The following is a 22,926-nucleotide window of genomic DNA, read 5'->3' on the forward strand; positions in this document are numbered from 1 at the left end:
ATCCGATTTGTCATCACGAGGTAAGCACATGTATGTTACTTAGCTATGTGTAATGCGCGAATCGGTGGGCGGGGCTAAACCTGCCGTGGTGAAGCAGGCGTTGATCATCTTCTGCGCGGGTGGTGTTTTAACCCCTTTGTCGTCATAGTTCCCCACTTTTAAAAACGAGTCGTTTTCAGAGGCTGGTGTCAATAAAAGCTTTTATTGGACTAACAAGGACGTTTTCAGTTCTGAAACTTACAGGATATTCTTATAATATGATGACCTCTTAGATGTCAAAAGCTCAAGGAAAATTTGATTTCTCAGTTCATCACCCCTTTTAAAAAAACTATTACTCCAAAAAACAATAACATTACATTCAGAACATTTTGACTCGTTGTCACTTAATTTAACTCCATGCACTTAAAGGTAAGCCCTCAATTTCTAACAAAGTCTGATATTTTGAACTGTCCTGGTATGGTAAATTTGGGTTTTAGTTTTAATTTAATTAATGGAAATGAAGTAATGCATAAATTAAAAAAATAAATAAATAAAACTTAACACTTATTTCCTAGTTCTCAACACTGTTTAATAGGTTTAATTACTCAAGTGAAATGCTTTCACATTTGAAGTCGCAATATGGACATACAATCCCATTTAAATTTTGTTTGCTTACCTGTTCTCACATACAATTACAGTCATGTGTTTGAATAAACAGTCACTCATTTTGAATAAACATTACTTAATTAAACATATATTTGTATTAGTTCAACCAGGGAACAAATTCTGGTTAAAAGGCACATGACTTAAAAATGTCAGTAATGCTAACAATTTATCATCTTGTTTGTTTTTAGTCTCAAGCAGAGGGAAACCCAAGAGAGCATGAACAAAAGTTGAAGTGAACGCAGTAATGCAACACTTCAGATCTCACATCAGTAAACGTCACTTGGCGTCAATGAGAGAATTTGAGGTCTGCAAAAGGTGTGAACACCAAGTGCTGCAAAACATTGTTTTCAGAGACATTTCTGGCAGTGTTTGGTCCATCAGATCCACCAGCCTTTGGGTCCACCTGTCCACAAGCCTTTGCGCACTGTTTCCTCCTCTCCAAATGCTCTGTAATGGAGAGGCAAATCATTGTTTTACAATGCTTTGCCTACATAGAAATATCATGCATAAACTACTAGGAAATACTACAGTTGTAAGATAAATGGCTGAATGGCTACTCCACAACAATAGTAAATTAACGGTTTTCAAACCATTGACAAGCTAACTCGTATTGTATGAGAAAATGCTTCTGACCAAAAATGACTTAGGTTTCTGTGTTGTAGGTATATTATGGTAAGTGAAACCCTTCTGCATCTGAAAATACTGAGTTTTTTTATTTATTAATTATTGGTCTTCCGTAGTAGCATACATTATGATAATCAGTTAAAGGGGTGATGAACTGAGAAATCAATTTTTCCTTGAGCTTTTGACATCTAAGAGGTTATCATATTATAAGAATATCCTGTAAGTTTCAGAACTGAAAACATCCTTGTTAGTCCAATAAAAGCTTTTATTGACGCCAGTCTCTGAAAACGACTCATTTTTCAAAGTGGGGAACTATGACGTCGAAGGGGTTAAAACACCACCCCTGCAGAAGAAGATCAACACCTACTTCAACACAGCCGGTTTAGCCCCGCCCACCGATTTGCGCATTACACGCATAGCTAAGTAGCCTAACATACATGCCTACCTCGTGATGACAAATCGGATCGTTCTACCGAGCCATACAGAATATTGTGCAGCGCCTGGTTGTGCAAGACAGTCGCTGCATAAGCTTACTCTGGATTCCAATAGAACTTCATGGATAAACTTTATTTTTAATGACGTTCCAGCAGATGAGGGTAAAACATCGTCGTCTGTTCGCTTCATTTCACTGAGGATTGTTTTGGAAACAAGACTGGATTTGCAGACGATTAAGAGTAACTTAAAGAACGGTGCATTGCCGTCTATATTGGATCTGACAGGAATATTGTGCAACACACGGACTCTGGGTTGAACATGTATGGGCGAATCATTCCCGTTGCCAATTTACAACATTGGACGTTTTCCCCCACGTGCACCGACGGGTGAGTTAAACTCATTTTAATATGCAAAACTGTTATCCACTCACATCAGTGGGCGTTTATTTCCGAGTCTTCAATGCGACACGCCCATAAAAACCGACCGTTTTTCAGGTAGGCTCACGACTTGGGTACAAAATAGCCTATTACTTGTTCATTTTGATGTTTTTGAATGCAAAAACCAAGCAAACGTCATAAATTGACCTCAGACAACAAAATAATAAAATTTAAAAAGCCAGTTCATGACCCCTTTAAAACCACACATAGCACCTCAATAACAAGGTAACAATTCTGTTAGTTGTTTATAGGAATTTTCTTACCATCACTGCCACTGCCTGGCCCTCTAGCTTCCTGCTGGGATCCAACCATGATTTCCTAGAGTGAAAAATAAATAAATTGATTCCATGAAAGACAGTGGATATGGATATTAGGGATAAGCTACTTTTCACACTGGTAGATAAACTTGCAACAAATTGTATTGGGATTAGGGGTGTAACGATTCACTCGTTTTCTCGATGCATCGATTATAAATCCTGGCGATGCGTATGCATCGATCCTGAAACATAGAACCGTGAATCGTTTATTTATGTGAATAATCGATTTAAAAGGCTAAGAATCGAATTAATCACGATTTTATAGCGATTCAGTGGTTTAAAATATATAAACACAACCTTAAAGTGTTCCTGGTACAAGCTGCCTCACGCATTGGCCGTCATACAACATCCGCATTTGATTGGTTTCAGGCGCTCACACACCCCTGATTTCTCACGCTGAAGCCCGGTCGGTCAAATGCCTGAAAGATGAGTTTATCTTTCTACCTGTTGAGCTACTCGTGTCGTGATCAGCTTGTATTACCGCAAATTAGTTAAAATCTCCCGGAATCTAGAGCGAGCGTGCATACGAGACAGAGGTTGTGCTCCAAACCGCGTATCGCGCGTTCACACACGGCTGCACGCACTCGGCAGAGAGGGAAAGCGAGCGAGAAATGAATGAAAGCGTTTTATTTCATAGTGCCCACGCAATGGCATGGCAGCTTTATCAATGGCTTGAGCGGTTTGCCTCAAAACTATTGCTTCCTCGACAGAGAGCTCAGCTGGAGACCTCAAACATGGACTGCTCAAAAATCTGTAGTTAACGTTATGAAGGCATGAGAGCTATGGGACCGAGCGCGAGCAAAATCCAGTGAAAAGATGATAACGAGTGCACTGAGAGGACGCAAAATGAAACTAATGAAAACGTCTCCATTAATTTGTGCATGTAGTCATTTAATGCAATACTTTAAAAGCCTTTTTCAAAATATTTGCTACTTGCAAATGCTAATTTGTAGGCCATTGAATTTTTTTTATAATAATATATTCATTAAAATTAAAAATAAACATGAACTAACATTAACAATGGACAAAATCCCCACTATCTGATCCCCGAAGGCCGCTGTGTAGGCTAATTCAAACCCAGACAAAGATGGGTGAAGCATTGAAATAATACTATAATGCATATAAAAAATTAAGAATCGAATCGAATCGCATCGAATTTGGATGTGAATCGCATCGAATCGTTCTGAATTTGCACAAATCGTTCATGAATCGAATCGAAAACCTATGAATCGTGAATCGAATCGATTCGCTGTCTACCCAAAGATTCACAGCCCTAATTGGGATACAACTAGATGAACCAGAATTCTTTTTTTCGACACACCCAATTCTCTAGCTTGCAATCAGTATATAATTTACACAATTTCAGGCACTGTTAAGCACGGTAAACGATTGGGATGCACTGCTGCAAATTTTTTGGGAACGATCCGATCTGATACAAAAATTTCTGAGTATCGACTGATACCGGTCCAATACCAGTGCGATTCGTTATTTTATTAAGTAAAAGTATTACAGTTTTTTCAATTGCTAACAAACGCTTACCAATACTTCAGATACTTTTTCTAAACTCTTAACACAGACTCACACCTACAAAACACAATTGGCCAAATGGATAATTTTCTTCTCAAAAACACATTTTGTTAAATATACACTAACTCTTCATTTCAAAATAGAACACATCTTTTTCTGCACACACTAACTTTACCAAAACACTTAGTCTAGTAGCCAGCCCATTGAGCCCCATTGTGAACCCGGAAATGTTGAGTACACCAAAGTGAAGTACACAGAAATGTGAAGTATGGGTCCCCAGCATACAGAAACTGCTGGATGCTACTTTGCATATGTTGAGCAATTTTCATAATTAGCATAATTAGCATTATTAGCTTAATCGTCCATTTTGACCAGATATTTTGCACTCTATGGCCAATTTCTACAATATGTGAGTGGTTTTAAAGGTTTTAGAGAATGCTGATTTAATTTCTGGCAGTATCAGACTCAAAAATGGTAATTCTAAGACAAATTTGGATATATTTAGACACATTTTTTATTAATTTCAGACAAAATTTTAGGTTATTTTCCTGGTAAACACAATAATTTCACATTTCAGAAATCACAAGAGCTCTTGCTCTTTGATGTGAATGTAACCAAATTTTGTTTACATTTCTTGAGGTCTTTTTTTAATGAAATAAACTGTTGCAGCTAGCTGTTGTATTTGTATGTTGTAAAGCAAGGGAGCATATTCTAGTTTTAAAGTCGAAATTCACCTTGCAAATATATTTTTTATAATTTCATTTAAATATATTTTTTATTTTTATTTTATTATTTTTCTTGTATCGCCTTCGTAAATTACAAAGTCAGTAAAGGTATTTAATGTTGACATTTTAATGTTGACATTAATGTTTTCACATTAAGATACAAGGTGGAAAGAGTTATAATGACAGTATTGTTTAATATATTGTGAATTTCTAGTCAGATCCATTTTGTGGGTAAATCTGGTGTTCTAAAATTTGTTACCATTATATTAAAATATTCTTCTTTTTTTTTAATTCAGACTTTGACATGAGGTTTGATAAGGAAGGATTAAAGTTGATATTCGTGTTATTGCAGCTTTCAAAAGTTGTTGTGGAGGAACATTCTCAGAGTTTCAAAACAAAGAGAGATTGGTTTGATCAGGTCAAAATGTCGGGAAAGAAGTGTCTGTTTGCACCATGCAGTGGCAAAGATGGCGACTTTAAAATATCTGGGTCCAAAGGAATCGCTACTCTGCTAATTAAGAGCGAGGAGCGAGGAGACACAGCCATACATTAGACTTTGTCAAACATTATTGCTACAGATGGTGCTTCATCAGCTTCTATGTTATGTCACAAATCTTGCAATTGCAAGTCAGACTCATGTCAGAGTCAGCCCGGAAAGCGAATCATTTGCTCTCAACTCTCTGCCTTTGAGTATTCAAAACAGTGCTTGTTCTGTGGTCTTATTTGAGAAGAAAAATACTCTAAAAATCCTAACAGGCTGAATCCAGTTAAAAAATGTCAGACTTTAGATAGACCAGGCCTTCCATCCTTCAAAGATGTGATTTTGTCTAAATGTGATGAAAGACAGGATGATTGGGCAGAAGTTGTGAAGTTACGGGTGAATGGCATCATGGACTTACCTGCAGCTGATGCTCAGTATCACTCCAAGTGTTACAATGCTTTCAGGAAGGTACCTATTGACGCAAGTGCAATTGCTAGTAAACCAATTGACAGCTGCCTAGCTTCGGTCATAGACCACATGAGTGCAAACAAGACAGTGACTTGGACTGTCTCTGAATTACATGATGTTTTTTTAGCGTTTGTGCCGGAAGCAAATGCTAGCCAACCTGTGTGATTATTATGGTGATGCTGTTATTGTACTGAGAGTTGAAGGATGCCAGACGATTGTTGGCTTTAGGCAGTACATTGGTAAAACACTCAGATTGGTAGGACAAACTGGCCTCTCCAATGATGACGATGATGATGTCAACAAGGTTAATCAGAAAAGTGTGGACAGAGGTCCAGAATATTCCATTGGCTTGTGAATACGACCTTGGCAGCTTTAGCCAGGGAAGAAACGGTGACCAAACCAGCACTCACACTTGCTCAATGTATCCAGCAGCACATCAGTAAAAGCTGGAATCAGACAACTTTGGGGCTAGCTGTAAAACTTCATCATAAGCATGGAAGTTCAGAACTGGTTCGGAACCTAAAAGAACATGGTCTTGTAACAAATGATGAGGTCCTCCGGTTCCGGAAGTCAGCTGCCAAATATGCCTCAGATTATGCAGATAAGTACCTGCAGGTATTAGGACTAGAGAGGTGCATTGGCCATTCACACTTGGGGTGATAATTTTGATCTTGTAGTCTTCACACCAAATGGTTGCAGCACAACACATGCCATGGCCACTCAGTTTGTGCAAAATCCTGCAGGGATCCTGTTCCCTGGAGTGGCGACTCCAGACGGTGGGATTACATTGCTAAAAGTACCCCGTCTGACAAAGCTCCAAGCTGAGAAATTCTGTCAGGTAGCTAACAGCAGTCTTATCATTGAACATTATACAGGCCCTAAGAAGCTGACTCCACCCGCTCTGAAAGAAGTGCCAAGAACAGCTACTGTCCAAGAGAGCATTCAAGAGAGGGTTTCTGGAGCACAGAGGAGGGATGCTGCTTGGCTCTGTCAGCTCCATTCTAATCCTCTTCCCTTGGACTGGTCGGCCTACAATGTTGTGCAAGATCGTCACAGTGATGAAGGTGTGTCTAGAATGAAGATTATAAGTGTCTTTGGACCATTGTTCGACTCACCTCCTGCTCATCCTGATACAGTCCGCCGTACCATTGCATACCTGGACACATCACTCAAGCAGCTTGGCAAGAGCTACAGTCATATAACATTTGACATGCAGCTATACAAGATTGCTTGCCAGATCAAATGGAGTGACCCACAGCGATGGGCATCTGTGTTGCTCAGCCCTGGAATGATGCACACCCTGATGTCATTCATTGGCTCAATTGGGGAGCTGATGAATTCAACAGGCCTTGAGGAGCTGATAGGTACGTCATTTTGGCGGCCTGGCATCTATATTCAATGGAAAGGCCTGGCCTAAGGCCATGCGAGCCTTCCGTTTGGTTATGTATGCTCTTCTTCATGAATTCTTAAAGGAGGGAGAAAAGAGTTATCAGCAGATACAGGAATTCCTGGAAAAGGCAAGATGGCACCCAACCGGCCAATTATGGGTGGATTGCTTTATCACACCAACCTTAATAGCACATAGATTCTGGCGAGCAGAGAGGGAGGGTGACTGGCTGCTGCAACAACACTGCCTTGAAAAGATGCTACCCTATTTTTTTGCTGCTGGTCATTACCACTATGCTAGATGGATCACTTGGCATTTGAGTGAACTGCAGCACCTTCCTTCCGTTGCAAAAGATGACCTTCTTGGCGGAAGTCATGTGTGCCGCCATACAGATGGTGAACCTGCAGTGAGTGCCGATATGTTTGGAGAGCAGACATACATCAGGCAAGGGAAGGGAGCAGGGGGCATGAAGGGTATTTCAACCAACCCTGAGCAGGTTGCAGTTTGGATCCAATTCATTTGGAATATGTTCACATCTCTCTCAGTCATTGGATGACATGTACAGTGATACAGCAGCATCAGAGAAGACTGTCTCCAACAGACACAAAGAGGAGGGTGAAGCATGACGGAAGTTGGATGCTGAGGATCGCTCTAAAATTGTGAGGATGCTGTGGGAAAACACAAATCCACTCACGACAGAGAGCACAGTGCTCTACCACATCATAAATGGACAGGTGGCTGATGAAAAAGTGAAAGTGCAAGATGCGCTGAAGATTGGTCAGGCTATGTGTGAAAAGTTTTCTTCATCAATTCCGGAGGCATTTCATGCACCAATCTCTAACAAGGTAGTGACTATGAAGTTCCAGAAAAAGGGAATAAAGGTTAGTGGGAAGGTTGTTTGTGACCTTGAGTCATTATTTGCTCGACTGTTGGTGGTGGGAGGCCAGAGAAAAATGGAGCTCTCTTCTCTCTTCAGATGAGCTTAGCCCAGTCCCCTTGTCTATCATTGATGACAATGGATGCATCCGAAAGGGCAATAAGTCAGTACTTGTCCAGCAGCTCGGAATTCCAGTCTGCAATCCCCAGCCACCAGATTTTGTCATTGTGGATGCATCCCAGCTCATTTATCACATGGTTTGGCCATCAACTGGGACAGTGGCAGATCTTGCAGCCAGCATGGGACGTCGGCTTAATTGTTACAACACTCAAACATTTGTCATCTTTGACAGATATTTGCAGGTGTCTGCCAAGGACCATGAGAGACATAGAAGAGCAGGAGAGAGCTCCACAGAGTACAAGCTCTCATTGACTACACCTCTACCTAGTCGAGACAAAGTCTTGAAAAACAAGCACAACAAACAAAGGCTGAGCAAACTCCTGTGTACTTTCAATGTAGGAAGTAAGATCATGATGGTCAGTAAAGCTGACAGCATTGACACTCATGATGAGGCCGATATATCACTTATATCTTACATGTTAGATGCTGTCAGACATGGGGCTTCAACTGTTCGCATTCTCAGTGATGACACAGATGTCTTTGTGCTCATGGTTTATTGGTGTTGGAAGGCTGGTGTCACTACTAACCTACAGATGGAAAAATGGAATGGTACTGTTCTCAGCATAAATGCAACTGCAGAGAATCTGGGTGACCAATTTGGTTCCATTCTGGCCATGCATGCTCTTTCGGGATGTGATACCTCCTCATATCCTGTCGGAAAGGGGAAGGTGTCTGCACTCAAGGCCATGAGAGTCGTACCTGGTAAGCTTCTCCACTTTATTGGAGAGGCAGAAGCCACAGATTTACAGATCACAAAAGCAACAAGGGCTTTCTTTCTGGCTCTGTACAATCAGAGGAACTCTGTTACCTTGGATGCAGCCTGGTATGAAATTTACCGAAAGCGCAAAAGACCCCCAGCACTGAATACACTACCTCCCACAGAGCGCAATATGTGCCTTCATGGAAGACGTGCCCACCTACAGGTGCTGCTATGGAAAGCAGCATACCAGCCTGATCCACCGGCTGTGGATATCACCTTGTTTGGATGGGACAAGAAAATGGGCCTAAAAGAAGGAGAGGAACTGATTATGCCCACCCAGGATTCAAGTCCAGTTTCTCCTCCTGCTTTGTTAGATGTTGTCAGCTGTGGTTGCAAAGCTGGGTTGAAACCTTGCACATCAGCAAAGTGCAGCTGTGCAGCTGCAGGTCTGGCCTGTACCAGCTATTGTTCCTGCAAAGGCAATGATGGTATATGCAGCAACATACTTACACAACACCAAGAACACAAACAGAGGGATGAAGGGTCTGAAGAAGATGATGACAGAACAGACGAGGATAGTGAAGATGATGTGGCTGCCTTTTGTTAATTAATTGTGAGGCATAGCAGCTTGCCTGAAGGTGGTAGCCATTGTGCGCTTTGTGTGGTGCGGAGGTGAGGCCCTCTTGGTTAGCCTTGCGACTAGCGGGCTGACCCGGGTTGCCCAGACTCAGTATTAACTCTTGCGTCTGCCGGAGTTTTAACTGGGTCCTCGTTGGATCTTGCGACTTGCGGACCAACCTGGGCAGCCCTTCTGCCATTTGGGCGTTGCAGAGGTGAGCCCCTCTTGGTTAGCCTTAACTATTGCGCCCCAATTCGTTGTCACACTCTGCAGGCACTTGTTGTAATGACTGTATGACTGTTGACCTTTCCTTGCTAGAAAATAAATAATTGTTAAAAACAATTGTTACATATTTGTCTCTTATTCAGTACTAGACAATTGTTTGCCACCACACATCTCATTTGGGTTTCTGAAAAAGCTACCCCATTAATATGTATCGTACAGTTGCATTATCCAAGTTATGTCAAATTCCCGCATTGCTTTTTCCTCCAGAAATGCATAACATTTAGCCTAACAAAGATTCATCGTTTATAAAAAGCAATTTTGAATCTTTAAAAGTGTCAGGAGAGGATACAGCCTCACTACACCCTGAAAACAATGCATAAACATTCACAAGATCACTCATGATTCTGAAATGTAAGATTTTGTTTACCATAAAAATAACCTAAAATTATTAAAATATTAAAATTATGAAAGTAATAAAAATTTGCCTAAAAAAAACAAAATATGCAATAAAATTAGCTCTTTGAAATCTGAAAATGTCAGAAATGAAATCAGCATCCTCTAAAACCTTTAAAACCACTCAAATATTGTAGAAATTGGCCATACAGAGCAAAATATCTGGTCAAAATGGACAATTAAGCTAATAATGCTAATTATGCTAATTATGCAAATTGCTCAATATATGCAAAGTAGCATCTGGCAGTTTCTGTATGCTGGGAACCCATACTTCACATTTCTGCAATAAAACTTTGGTGTACTCAACATTTCCAGGTTCACCTAGTTGGCTACTAGACTAACTGGAAATATTACTCAAAATGAAATTATTCTGTCAAAGAATAACACTTGTTTTCACTTCACAAGGTACATGCAGACAATTAAAGTACACCAGGTTTCAAAATAATGGCTATTGTTGACATTACAAAAACTGCATAGATTTTGATGTTTCAGTTTTACAAGTATTTGCATGAAAAATATGTAATCCACCTTTTGTACACTACATTTGTTGGTTGGGAACTGTCCACATGTACAGTAATGTTCACATTCAAAAGCATTCCAGTAAAAAACAAATATTTTTCAAGTTTTTTTCACCTCTCACTGCACCTCTCACTGCATCTCTCACTCTATCTCTCACTGCATCTCTCACTGGATCTTTCACTGCATCTCTCACTGCACCTCTCACTGCATCTCTCACTGCACCTCTCACTGCATCTCTCACTCTATCTCTCACTGCATCTCTCACTGGATCTTTCACTGCATCTCTCACTGCACCTCTCACAGCATCTCTCACTGCATCTCTCACTGCAACTCTCACTGGATCTCTCACTTCACCTCTCACTGCATCTCTCACTCTATCGCTCACTGGATCTCTCACTGCATCTCTCACTGCACCTCTCACTGGATCTCTCACTGCATCTCTCACTTCACCTCTCACTGCATCTCTCACTCTATCTCTCACTGGATCTCTCACTGGATCTTTCACTGCATCTCTCACTGCATCTCTCACTGGATCTCTCACTGCACCTCTCACTGGGCCTGCTCTTCTCCCTGGGCCCCTTGCTCTTACTCTTCCTTGTCCAGACGTTACAGTGTTTGTCTTTTTCTGTTTCCAAAAACATTACTCTTTACTGTAAAGGCCTCCTTTTACTGTATAAGAATCAATGTAATAGAAAAAAAATAACCCCCGCCACTGAATCTAAGCCAGACTGAAAACAGCGGTGGTTGGCCCAATTTACCCAACATAAATAAGCTGTGGGTCAATTATTCAATTATTTGTTTATTATCAGCTGAGATATATTGTTTTTGAACTGATATCATTGCAGAAGCAGATGTTTTTATAATGTATCTAAGGTTTGGAATATTATTTTTGCTATTTTGGGATGGAGTGTGTTAACATTTGTAAATACTACAAAAACAATCCATAATTTTATTGGGAGGTATAGCATAGTCTGTTAAAAAAATCTAAGCATTGTGGAAATGTGTTCACTGACTGCATATTGTGTGAAAACAACGTGAAATGTGTGAATGGTATGGCCACAAAAGATCGATGTTGTGCTAATTGTGTTTAGAGTTTTGAAAATGTGACAACTGTTTGGACAAATGCTTGTTAGCGACTGAAAAAAACTTTAAGAAATAAGTGTTTCTTTTACCCTGTGTTTAACACACAAAAGAGTGATTATCAGTTCAACACACAATCTATTTAATACAGACAACTTTAACAAATAAAAAAAAAATATGATCATACTCTATAGCAAAAAAATGCTTTATAAACTAGATTAGTGGATAATTCAGCAGTAAAATTTACTCTAGAAAAATCACGAGTGCACAATAATTTTTATAAAATCTGAACATTTAGTCAAAAAATATTTAGTGGGGAGCAAATAAGAGACAGTGGCCCTCATTTATCAATCTTGCGTAGAAACGGGTGTATATTTTGGTGTAAGATTATGCTTACACTCCTCTCACCGCCTGATTTATGAAGATGTGCGAACCTTTGAAATCCAGGTGTACGCAATGCCTGTCCTTGATAAATCCTGCGGCCGAAAACGATCGTCATTAGAATAACACGCCCCTAAATATGCAAGTCTCCGATCCCCCCACGCCCTTATTTTACGCCATGGACACACGGAAGACGGCAAAGAAGAGAAACTTCTCCGACGTGGAGACGAAATGACCTATCACAATGCATTATTTTACAGCACGTCTTTTGAAATTAGCATTCAATTTCAAATCACGTCACATGTATAATAGTGATGATGATGTGACGTGAAGTACCATTCATTCACATTAATAATTGCATGACAATTTGTAATAGTATTCTTATTATTATTATGATTTGCATTAATGATGCTTATTGTTATTTAGAAGAAGGATGTCGTTATTATTATTTCTATTATTATCATCATTTAAAAGAAGAAGAATGTATTTTTTATTATTTTGTCAGTCTGAATTATTTTTTGGTCATTGAAAGCATTTCATTAGGCTATCGAACCCAGTCCGTGCGCACCTGCCGGGGATAATCCTGAAACGTCAGGGTAAAGTGGGCTCGCAACTGAAGGAATATATGCTTACAAATCAAATGCTTTGGTAAAGTCACACAAATTAAACATTGAAGTCCACGTTACACAAAAAAAAAATACTGAAGTTTATAATTTCTATGTAGTTTTTTTGTTTGTTTTACAGTGGGTCATAATATATCATATCTTTTAGTTTGTCAGTGCGTTTTGTGGTGTTAGGAATTTTTCTGCGCATTTCCTCACTAACTCAAAACGTGCGTACACCACCTCCTGAGCTGGTGTAGGATTCGAGCGTGCCGTACGCCAACGTCCATATTGATAAATCTCAAACTCACCGTGGTTTTGAGTGTACGCAAGGTGTACGCTGGAAATGTGGTGTACGCACTTTTGATAAATGAGGGCCAGTAAGTGTACAAAATCTGGAAAAGAGTTGCACATTTCTCTTTGTACTGTTGTAAAATATATTCATAAAAAATAAGATTAAAAAAAAACAAAAAGGAAAAAAAAAACGTTTAGGATATAAAAGTAAGAATTTACAGTACTGTGCAGAAGTCTTTGGCACACTAGTATTTTCAACTCAAATGGTTTTAAGCCAGTTATTTATATATTTTGTTGAAGTGTCTCAGTAGGAAATAAGACAGAAACAAGGAGAAAGGAGCTGTAATGTGACTCAGCAGTAGACTATTTTTTTACAACACTTGTGTGTGTTTACTCATGGTTTATGAGGACATTATTCGGTTTAATGAGGACTCATTTGACTATTATATGTGACTCAGCAGTAGACTATTGTTTTACAACACTTGTGTGTGTTTACTCATGGTTTATGAGGACATTATTCGGTTTAATGAGGTCTCATTTGACTATTGTATGTGACTCAGCAGTAGACTATTGTTTTACAACACTTGTGTGCGTTTACTCATGGTTTATGAGGACATTATTCAGTTTAATGAGGACTCATTTGACTATTGTATGTGACTCAGCAGTAGACTATTGTTTTACAACACTTGTGTGTGTTTACTCATGGTTTATGAGGACATTATTCAGTTTAATGAGGACTCATTTGACTATTGTATGTGACTCAGCAGTAGACTATTGTTTTACAACACTTGTGTGTGTTTACTCATGGTTTATGAGGACATTATTCGGTTTATGAGGACTCATTTGACTATTGTATGTGACTCAGCAGTAGACTATTGTTTTACAACACTTGTGTGTGTTTACTCATGGTTTATGAGGACATTATTCGGTTTATGAGGACTCATATGACTATTGTATGTGACTCAGCAGTAGACTATTGTTTTACAACACTTGTGTGTGTTTACTCATGGTTTATGAGGACATTATTCAGTTTAATGAGGACTCAAATGACTATTCTATGTGACTCAGCAGTAGACTATTGTTTTATAACACTTGTGTGTGTTTACTCATGGTTTGGACATTATTTGGTTTATGAGGACTCATATGACTATTGTATGTGACTCAGCAGTAGACTATTGTTTTACAACACTTGTGTGCGTTTACTCATGGTTTATGAGGACATTATTCAGTTTAATGAGGACTCATTTGACTATTGTATGTGACTCACCAGTAGACTATTGTTTTACAACACTTGTGTGTGTTTACTCGTGGTTTATGAGGACATTATTCAGTTTAATGAGGACTCATTTGACTATTGTATGTGACTCAGCAGTAGACTATTGTTTTATAACACTTGTGTGTGTTTACTCATGGTTTATGAGGACATTATTTGGTTTATGAGGACTCATATGACTATTGTATGTGACTCAGCAGTAGACTATTGTTTTACAACACTTGTGTGTGTTTACTCATGGTTTATGAGGACATTATTCGGTTTATGAGGACTCATTTGACTATTGTATGTGACTCAGCAGTAGACTATTGTTTTACAACACTTGTGTGTGTTTACTCATGGTTTATGAGGACATTATTCGGTTTATGAGGACTCATATGACTATTGTATGTGACTCAGCAGTAGACTATTGTTTTACAACACTTGTGTGTGTTTACTCATGGTTTATGAGGACATTATTCGGTTTAATGAGGACTCATATGACTATTGTATGTGACTCAGCAGTAAACTATTGTTTTACAACACTTGTGTGTGTTTACTCATGGTTTATGAGGACATTATTCGGTTTATGAGGACTCATTTGACTATTGTATGTGACTCAGCAGTAGACTATTGTTTTACAACACTTGTGTGTGTTTACTCATGGTTTATGAGGACATTATTCGGTTTGAGGACTCATATGACTATTGTATGTGACTCAGCAGTAGACTATTGTTTTACAACACTTGTGTGTGTTTACTCATGGTTTATGAGGACATTATTCGGTTTATGAGGACTCATTTCACTATTGTATGTGACTTAGCAGTAGACTATTGTTTTACAACACTTGTGTGTGTTTATTCATGGTTTATGAGGACATTATTCGGTTTGAGGACTCAAATGACTATTGTATGCGACTCAGCAGTAGACTACTGTTTTACAAGACTTGTGTCTATTTATGGTGCGTTCATGTGCTATGGTAATTATGGTAAATACCAAAAGCCGACGTGGAAAATGCACATGAACACCCCCTCATGTGGTATTTACCACTGGGCAACTCGTAGAATATTTTAATGGACAAGTTGCCGAGATGAAAATAACCTTTGACCATTTCAAAATGGCGGAGAACACCGCGAGAGTCGTGAATGGTAAAAAAATATATACTATTCATGATCTAGAAAATATACAGCATATTATTTACCTTTTGAGTTTTGATAAATCATTTTCTTGCTGTTGCAGATGATTTAAGCAATCTAATATAGTTTTAGCTAAATATCAGGTCTGGATCTCCATCTTTTTACCACATTACGACAACAAAAGTACTTGAACGCAACACACTGGTAAATACCAGTTCACAAGTGGAAAATATCCTATTTTCCATAGCACGTGAAAGCAGCATTACTCATGGTAGAGTTAACACACACAAGTGTTTTTAACAATAGTGTACCACTAAATCACATTTCGTAGCAATGACATAATTTCAATTCAGATCATGTTATAAGGCGTGTGAAACTTAATTGTGAAAAGTATTAACAAACCTCTTCAGGAGATGTGACTTCACTTCTTGTCAAGGCTGGAGTGACAGGCTCATGGACAAACTGGAAGACAGAAACAAGGAGAAAGGAGCTATAATGTGACTCAGCAGTAGACTATTGTTTTACAACACTTGTGTGTGTTTACTCATGGTTTATGAGGACATTATTCGGTTTATGAGGACTCATATGACTATTGTATGAGACTCATAGTTGACTATTGTTTTACAACACTTGTGTGTGTTTATTCATGGTTTATGAGGACATTATTCGGTTTATGAGGACTCATTTGACTATTGTATGTGACTCAGCAGTAGACTATTGTTTTACAACACTTGTGTGTGTTTACTCATGGTTTATGAGGACATTATTCGGTTTATGAGGACTCATTTGACTATTGTATGTGACTCAGCAGTAGACTATTGTTTTACAACACTTGTGTGTGTTTACTCATGGTTTATGAGGACATTATTTGGTTTATGAGGACTCATATGACTATTGTATGTGACTCAGCAGTAGACTATTGTTTTACAACACTTGTGTGTGTTTAATCATGGTTTATGAGGACATTATTCGGTTTATGAGGATTCATTTGAGAATTGTATGTGACTCAGCAGTAGACTATTGTTTTATAACACTTGTGTGTGTTAACTCATGGTTTATGAGGACATTATTCAGTTTATGAGGACTCATATGACTATTGTATGTGACTCAGCAGTAGACTATTGTTTTACAACACTTGTGTGTGTTTACTCATGGTTTATGAGGACATTATTCGGTTTAATGAGGACTCATATGACTATTGTATGAGACTCAGCAGTAGACTATTGTTTTACAACACTTGTGTGTGTTTATTCATGGTTTATGAGGACATTATTTGGTTTGAGGACTCATATGACTATTGTATGTGACTCAGCAGTAGACTATTGTTTTACAACACTTGTGTGTATTTCCGATCCAACTGATATAGATATTATACCGCAAAGCGATGATGTCACTGATCATTACATGGTGACTTGCATAATACGTACTGCTGAAATATGTCATGTTGCGCCACGTTATAGACCAGGCAGAACAATCCTTCCAACCACTATAGATGGATTTTCAAATAGCTTACCTGATCTATCTAAGCTGCTAAGTGAACCCAAACAAACAGATGAATTAGAGGAAATGACTAGCAGTTTAAGCACCATTCTTACTAGTACATTAGATATTGTTGCGCCAATTAGATTAAAAAAGGTTCGAGAGAAAATTAAAGCACCGTGGTACAACAGTGCTACGCATGCTATCAAGAGAGAAACTCGCAACTTAGAGCGTAAATGGAAACAAACTAATTTAGAGGTCTTTAGAATCGCGTGGAAAGACAGTATGTCACGTTATAAAAAGACACTAAAAACAGCCAGGGCTGAGCATCTCCGCAAACTAATCGAAAATAACCAAAATAATCCAAGGTTTTTATTTAACACCGTGGCTAGACTAACAAATAAACAGACATCACCAGAGCAAAATATACCTTTACAGTTTAGTAGTAATGATTTTATGAATTACTTCAACGCGAAAATAGAAAGCATCCGAAACAAAATTATAAATGTACAATCCGCTATGGTGTCTTATGATTCAGCTTCAATTATGGACCCTCTAGAACAACTAAACCGCTTTACAACGATAGGACAGGAGGAGCTAAATAAACTTATCATTGCATCTAAACCAACAACTTGTTTATTAGATCCAATACCCACTAAACTACTGAAAGAACTATTACCTGTAGTGGAAGAGCCTCTCCTCAATATTATTAACTCGTCTTTATCTTTAGGTCATGTCCCAAAAATATACAAGCTGGCTGTAATAAAACCGCTCATTAAGAAACCGCAATTAGATCCAAATAACTTGGCAAATTACAGACCCATTTCAAATCTTCCATTTATGTCCAAAATACTTGAAAAAGTAGTGTCCGCTCAATTGTGCTCTTTTTTGCAAGAAAATGATATCTATGAAAAATTCCAGTCAGGATTCAGACCGCATCATAGTACAGAAACTGCGCTAGTTAAAATTACAAATGATTTACTTTTAGCTTCTGACCAAGGCTGTATCTCAATACTAGTCCTACTTGATCTTAGCGCTGCGTTCGACACTATAGATCATAAAATACTCTTGGATCGACTACAAAACTTCACCGGTGTTCAGGGACAGGCATTAAGCTGGTTTAGATCGTACTTATCGGACCGTTCTCATTTTGTCTGTTTAAATGGGAAAAAATCAAAGATAACGTCAGTAGACTATGGAGTACCGCAAGGATCAGTTTTAGGCCCTCTGCTATTCTCAATATATATGCTGCCACTTGGTAATATTATAAGAAAACATGGAATTAATTTCCACTGTTACGCTGACGACACTCAATTATATATTTCATCACGACCAGATGAAAACACTAACTCATCTAAAATGACAGAGTGTCTCAAAGATATAAAATGCTGGATGACGCGTAATTTCCTGCTATTAAATTCAGATAAAACGGAGGTATTACTTATTGGTCCAAAAAACTACTCACAAAACCTCTCACAATACAACTTTAATATAGACGGATGTCCTGTTACTTTATCCACTACAGTAAAAGACCTGGGTGTTATACTAGACCGCAACTTGTCTTTCGAAGATCATATTTCATATGTTACAAGAACAGCCTTTTTCCACCTTAGAAACATTGCTAAGCTACGTAACATGCTATCTATTTCTGATGCAGAAAAATTAGTTCACGCATTCATGACCTCGAGACTAGATTACTGTAATGCTTTATTAGCTGGTTGTCCTGCATCCTCAATAAACAAGCTACAGTTAGTACAAAATGCAGCTGCTAGAGTTCTTACTAGGTCAAGAAAATATGATCATATAACACCGATTTTATCATCTCTACACTGGTTACCTATTAAGTTCCGCATCAACTACAAAATACTACTACTGACCTATAAAGCCCTAAATGGTTTAGCACCTATGTACTTAACGGACCTTCTTTCGCCCTACAATCCACCGCGTTCCTTAAGATCACTAAATTCAAGGCTTCTGGTCATTCCTAGGATATTGAAGTCCAGTAAAGGAGGGAGGGCGTTCTCGCATTTAGCTCCAAAACTCTGGAATGGCCTTCCCGATACGGTCCGAGCCTCTGACTCGCTGACACAGTTCAAAACTAGATTAAAGACGCATCTCTTTAGTCAAGCATTCACATAATGCTTACCTTCTAGTCCTCTGTTATGCCATACGGAACCGTTTGCCACTGAAACTGCTTAACGCACCAGTGGGGCTCGACAGCCTTTTAGACAAACGGGTCGGCGCGTATGGTTGGGTTGCGGAGAGTTCGGGTTACGGAGAGTTTGTGAGTTATAACGGAAATTATTATGAACATCAGCTATGCTAATTATTTCCCATCTGCCTTTCTGCTGTTATCTCGGGACGCTTGTCCCGAGAAAAATGGCGTTCGTCAGGTCCAGTTTTGTGTCCAGCCTCTCACGGGGATTTCGGATGCCCCAACGCCTGTGACGAGACGACTCAACGCCTGTGATGAGACGACTCAACGCCTGCGATATGTTATGGCGCCGTTTGATTCATAAACAATATTTATATTTAATATTTATATTTAAACAATATGAATGTAAGCCAGAGGAGAACTGGCCCCCGACTGAGCCTGGGTTCTCCCAAGGTTTTTTCTCCATCCAATCTGATGGAGTTTGGTTCCTTGCCACTGTCGCCTTGCTTTTGGCTTGCTTTGAGCTTGCTCAGTTGGGGTTATTTATTTAGTGTTTAGCAATGTTGTTGATCTGTGTTGTGCTACTTACATGTTATCACTGTGAAGCTGCTTTGATACAATCTGTATTGTGAAAAGCGCTATATAAATAAATGTGACTTGACTTGACTTGACTATTTACTCATGGTTTATGAGGACATTATTTGGTTTGAGGACTCATATGACTATTGTATGTGACTCAGCAGTAGACTATTGTTTTACAACACTTGTGTGTGTTTAATCATGGTTTATGAGGACATTATTCGGTTTATGAGGACTCATTTGATAATTGTATGTGACTCAGCAGTAGACTATTGTTTTATAACACTTGTGTGTGTTAACTCATGGTTTATGAGGACATTATTCAGTTTATGAGGACTCATATGACTATTGTATGTGACTCAGCAGTAGACTATTGTTTTACAACACTTGTGTGTGTTTACTCATGGTTTATGAGGACATTATTAGGTTTATGAGGACTCATATGACTATTGTATGTGACTCAGCAGTAGACTATTGTTTTACAACACATGTGTGTGTTTATTCATGGTTTATGAGGACATTATTCAGTTTATGAGGACTCATATGACTATTGTATGTGACTCAGCAGTAGACTATTGTTTTACAACACTTGTGTGTGTTTACTCATGGTTTATGAGGACATTATTTGGTTTGAGGACTCATATGACTATTGTATGTGACTCAGCAGTAGACTATTGTTTTACAACACTTGTGTGTATTTATGGTGCGTTCATGTGCTATCGTAATTATGGTAAATACCAAGAGCCGACGTGGAAAATGCACATGAACACCCCCTCATGTGGTATTTACCACTGGGCAACTCGTAGAATATTTTAATGGACAAGTTGCCGAGATGAAAATAACCTTTGACCATTTCAAAATGGCGGAGAACACCGCGAGAGTCGTGAATGGTAAAAAAATATATACTATTCATGATCTAGAAAATATACAGCATATTATTTACCTTTTGAGTTTTGATAAATCATTTTCTTGCTGTTGCAGATGATTTAAGCAATCTAATATAGTTTTAGCTAAATATCAGGTCTGGATCTCCATCTTTTTACCACATTACGACAACAAAAGTACTTGAACGCAACACACTGGTAAATACCAGTTCACACGTGGAAAATATCCTATTTTCCATAGCACGTGAACGCAGCATTACTCATGGTAGAGTTAACACACACAAGTGTTTTTAACAATAGTGTACCACTAAATCACATTTCGTAGCAATAACATAATTTCAATTCAGATCATGTTATAAGGCGTGTGAAACTTAATTGTGAAAAGTATTAACAAACCTCTTCAGGAGATGTGACTTCACTTCTTGTCAAGGCTGTAGTGACAGGCTCATGGACAAACTGGAAGACAGAAACAAGGAGAAAGGAGCTATAATGTGACTCAGCAGTAGACTATTGTTTTACAACACTTGTGTGTGTTTACTCATGGTTTATGAGGACATTATTCGGTTTATGAGGACTCATATGACTATTTTATGAGACTCATAGTTGACTATTGTTTTACAACACTTGTGTGCGTTTATTCATGGTTTATGAGGACATTATTCGGTTTAATGAGGACTCATATGACTATTGTATGTGACTCAGCAGTAGACTATTGTTTTACAACACTTGTGTGTGTTTATTCATGGTTTATGAGGACATTATTCAGTTTAATGAGGACTCATTTGACTATTGTATGTGACTCAGCAGTAGACTATTGTTTTACAACACTTGTGTGTGTTTACTCATGGTTTATGAGGACATTATTAGGTTTATGAGGACTCATATGACTATTGTATGTGACTCAGCAGTAGACTATTGTTTTACAACACTTGTGTGTGTTTACTCATGGTTTATGAGGACATTATTCAGTTTATGAGGACTCATATGACTATTGTATGTGACTCAGCAGTAGACTATTGTTTTATAACACTTGTGTGTGTTTACTCATGGTTTATGAGGACATTATTCAGTTTATGAGGACTCATTTCACTATTGTATGTGACTCAGCAGTAGACTATTGTTTTACAACACTTGTGTGTGTTTATTCATGGTTTATGAGGACATTATTCAGTTTATGAGGACTCATTTCACTATTGTATGTGACTTAGCAGTAGACTATTGTTTTACAACACTTGTGTGTGTTTAATCATGGTTTATGAGGACATTATTCGGTTTGAGGACTCAAATGACTATTGTATGTGACTCAGCAGTAGACTACTGTTTTACAAGACTTGTGTCTATTTATGGTGCGTTCATGTGCTATGGTAATTATGGTAAATACCAAAAGCCGACGTGGAAAATGCACATGAACACCCCCTCATGTGGTATTTACCACTGGGCAACTCGTAGAATATTTTAATGGACAAGTTGCCGAGATGAAAATAACCTTTGACCATTTCAAAATGGCGGAGAACACCGCGAGAGTCGTGAATGGTAAAAAAATATATACTATTCATGATCTAGAAAATATACAGCATATTATTTACCTTTTGAGTTTTGATAAATCATTTTCTTGCTGTTGCAGATGATTTAAGCAATCTAATATAGTTTTAGCTAAATATCAGGTCTGGATCTCCATCTTTTTACCACATTACGACAACAAAAGTACTTGAACGCAACACACTGGTAAATACCAGTTCACAAGTGGAAAATATCCTATTTTCCATAGCACGTGAACGCAGCATTACTCATGGTAGAGTTAACACACACAAGTGTTTTTAACAATAGTGTACCACTAAATCACATTTCGTAGCAATGACATAATTTCAATTCAGATCATGTTATAAGGCGTGTGAAACTTAATTGTGAAAAGTATTAACAAACCTCTTCAGGAGATGTGACTTCACTTCTTGTCAAGGCTGTAGTGACAGGCTCATGGACAAACTGGAAGACAGAAACAAGGAGAAAGGAGCTATAATGTGACTCAGCAGTAGACTATTGTTTTACAACACTTGTGTGTGTTTACTCATGGTTTATGAGGACATTATTCGGTTTATGAGGACTCATATGACTATTTTATGAGACTCAGCAGTAGACTATTGTTTTACAACACTTGTGTGTGTTTGCTCATGGTTTATGAGGACATTATTCGGTTTATGAGGACTCATTTGACTATTGTATGTGACTCAGCAGTAGACTATTGTTTTACAACACTTGTGTGTGTTTATTCATGGTTTATGAGGACATTATTCGGTTTATGAGGACTCATTTGACTATTGTATGTGACTCAGCAGTAGACTATTGTTTTACAACACTTGTGTGTGTTTGCTCATGGTTTATGAGGACATTATTCGGTTTATGAGGACTCATTTGACTATTGTATGTGACTCAGCAGTAGACTATTGTTTTACAACACTTGTGTGTGT

General features: G+C 38.4%; 1 long non-coding RNA gene across 1 annotated transcript; it reads right to left on the reverse strand.

The window, feature by feature from the left end:
* Nucleotides 1-123: 123 nt before the first annotated feature.
* On the reverse strand, nucleotides 124-22,447 carry LOC148978545 (uncharacterized). Its single transcript, XR_016168851.1, has 4 exons — nucleotides 22,385-22,447; nucleotides 20,858-20,917; nucleotides 2,405-2,459; nucleotides 124-1,092 (listed from the first exon to the last, which is right to left on the reverse strand). It is a non-coding gene; the product is annotated as an uncharacterized LOC148978545 (long non-coding RNA).
* Between the last annotated feature and the right edge of the window lie 479 nt (nucleotides 22,448-22,926).

Source organism: Pimephales promelas, chromosome 6, assembly GCF_988280905.1.
Source record: "Pimephales promelas chromosome 6, fPimPro1.hap1.1, whole genome shotgun sequence".
Taxonomy (NCBI): domain Eukaryota; kingdom Metazoa; phylum Chordata; class Actinopteri; order Cypriniformes; family Leuciscidae; genus Pimephales; species Pimephales promelas.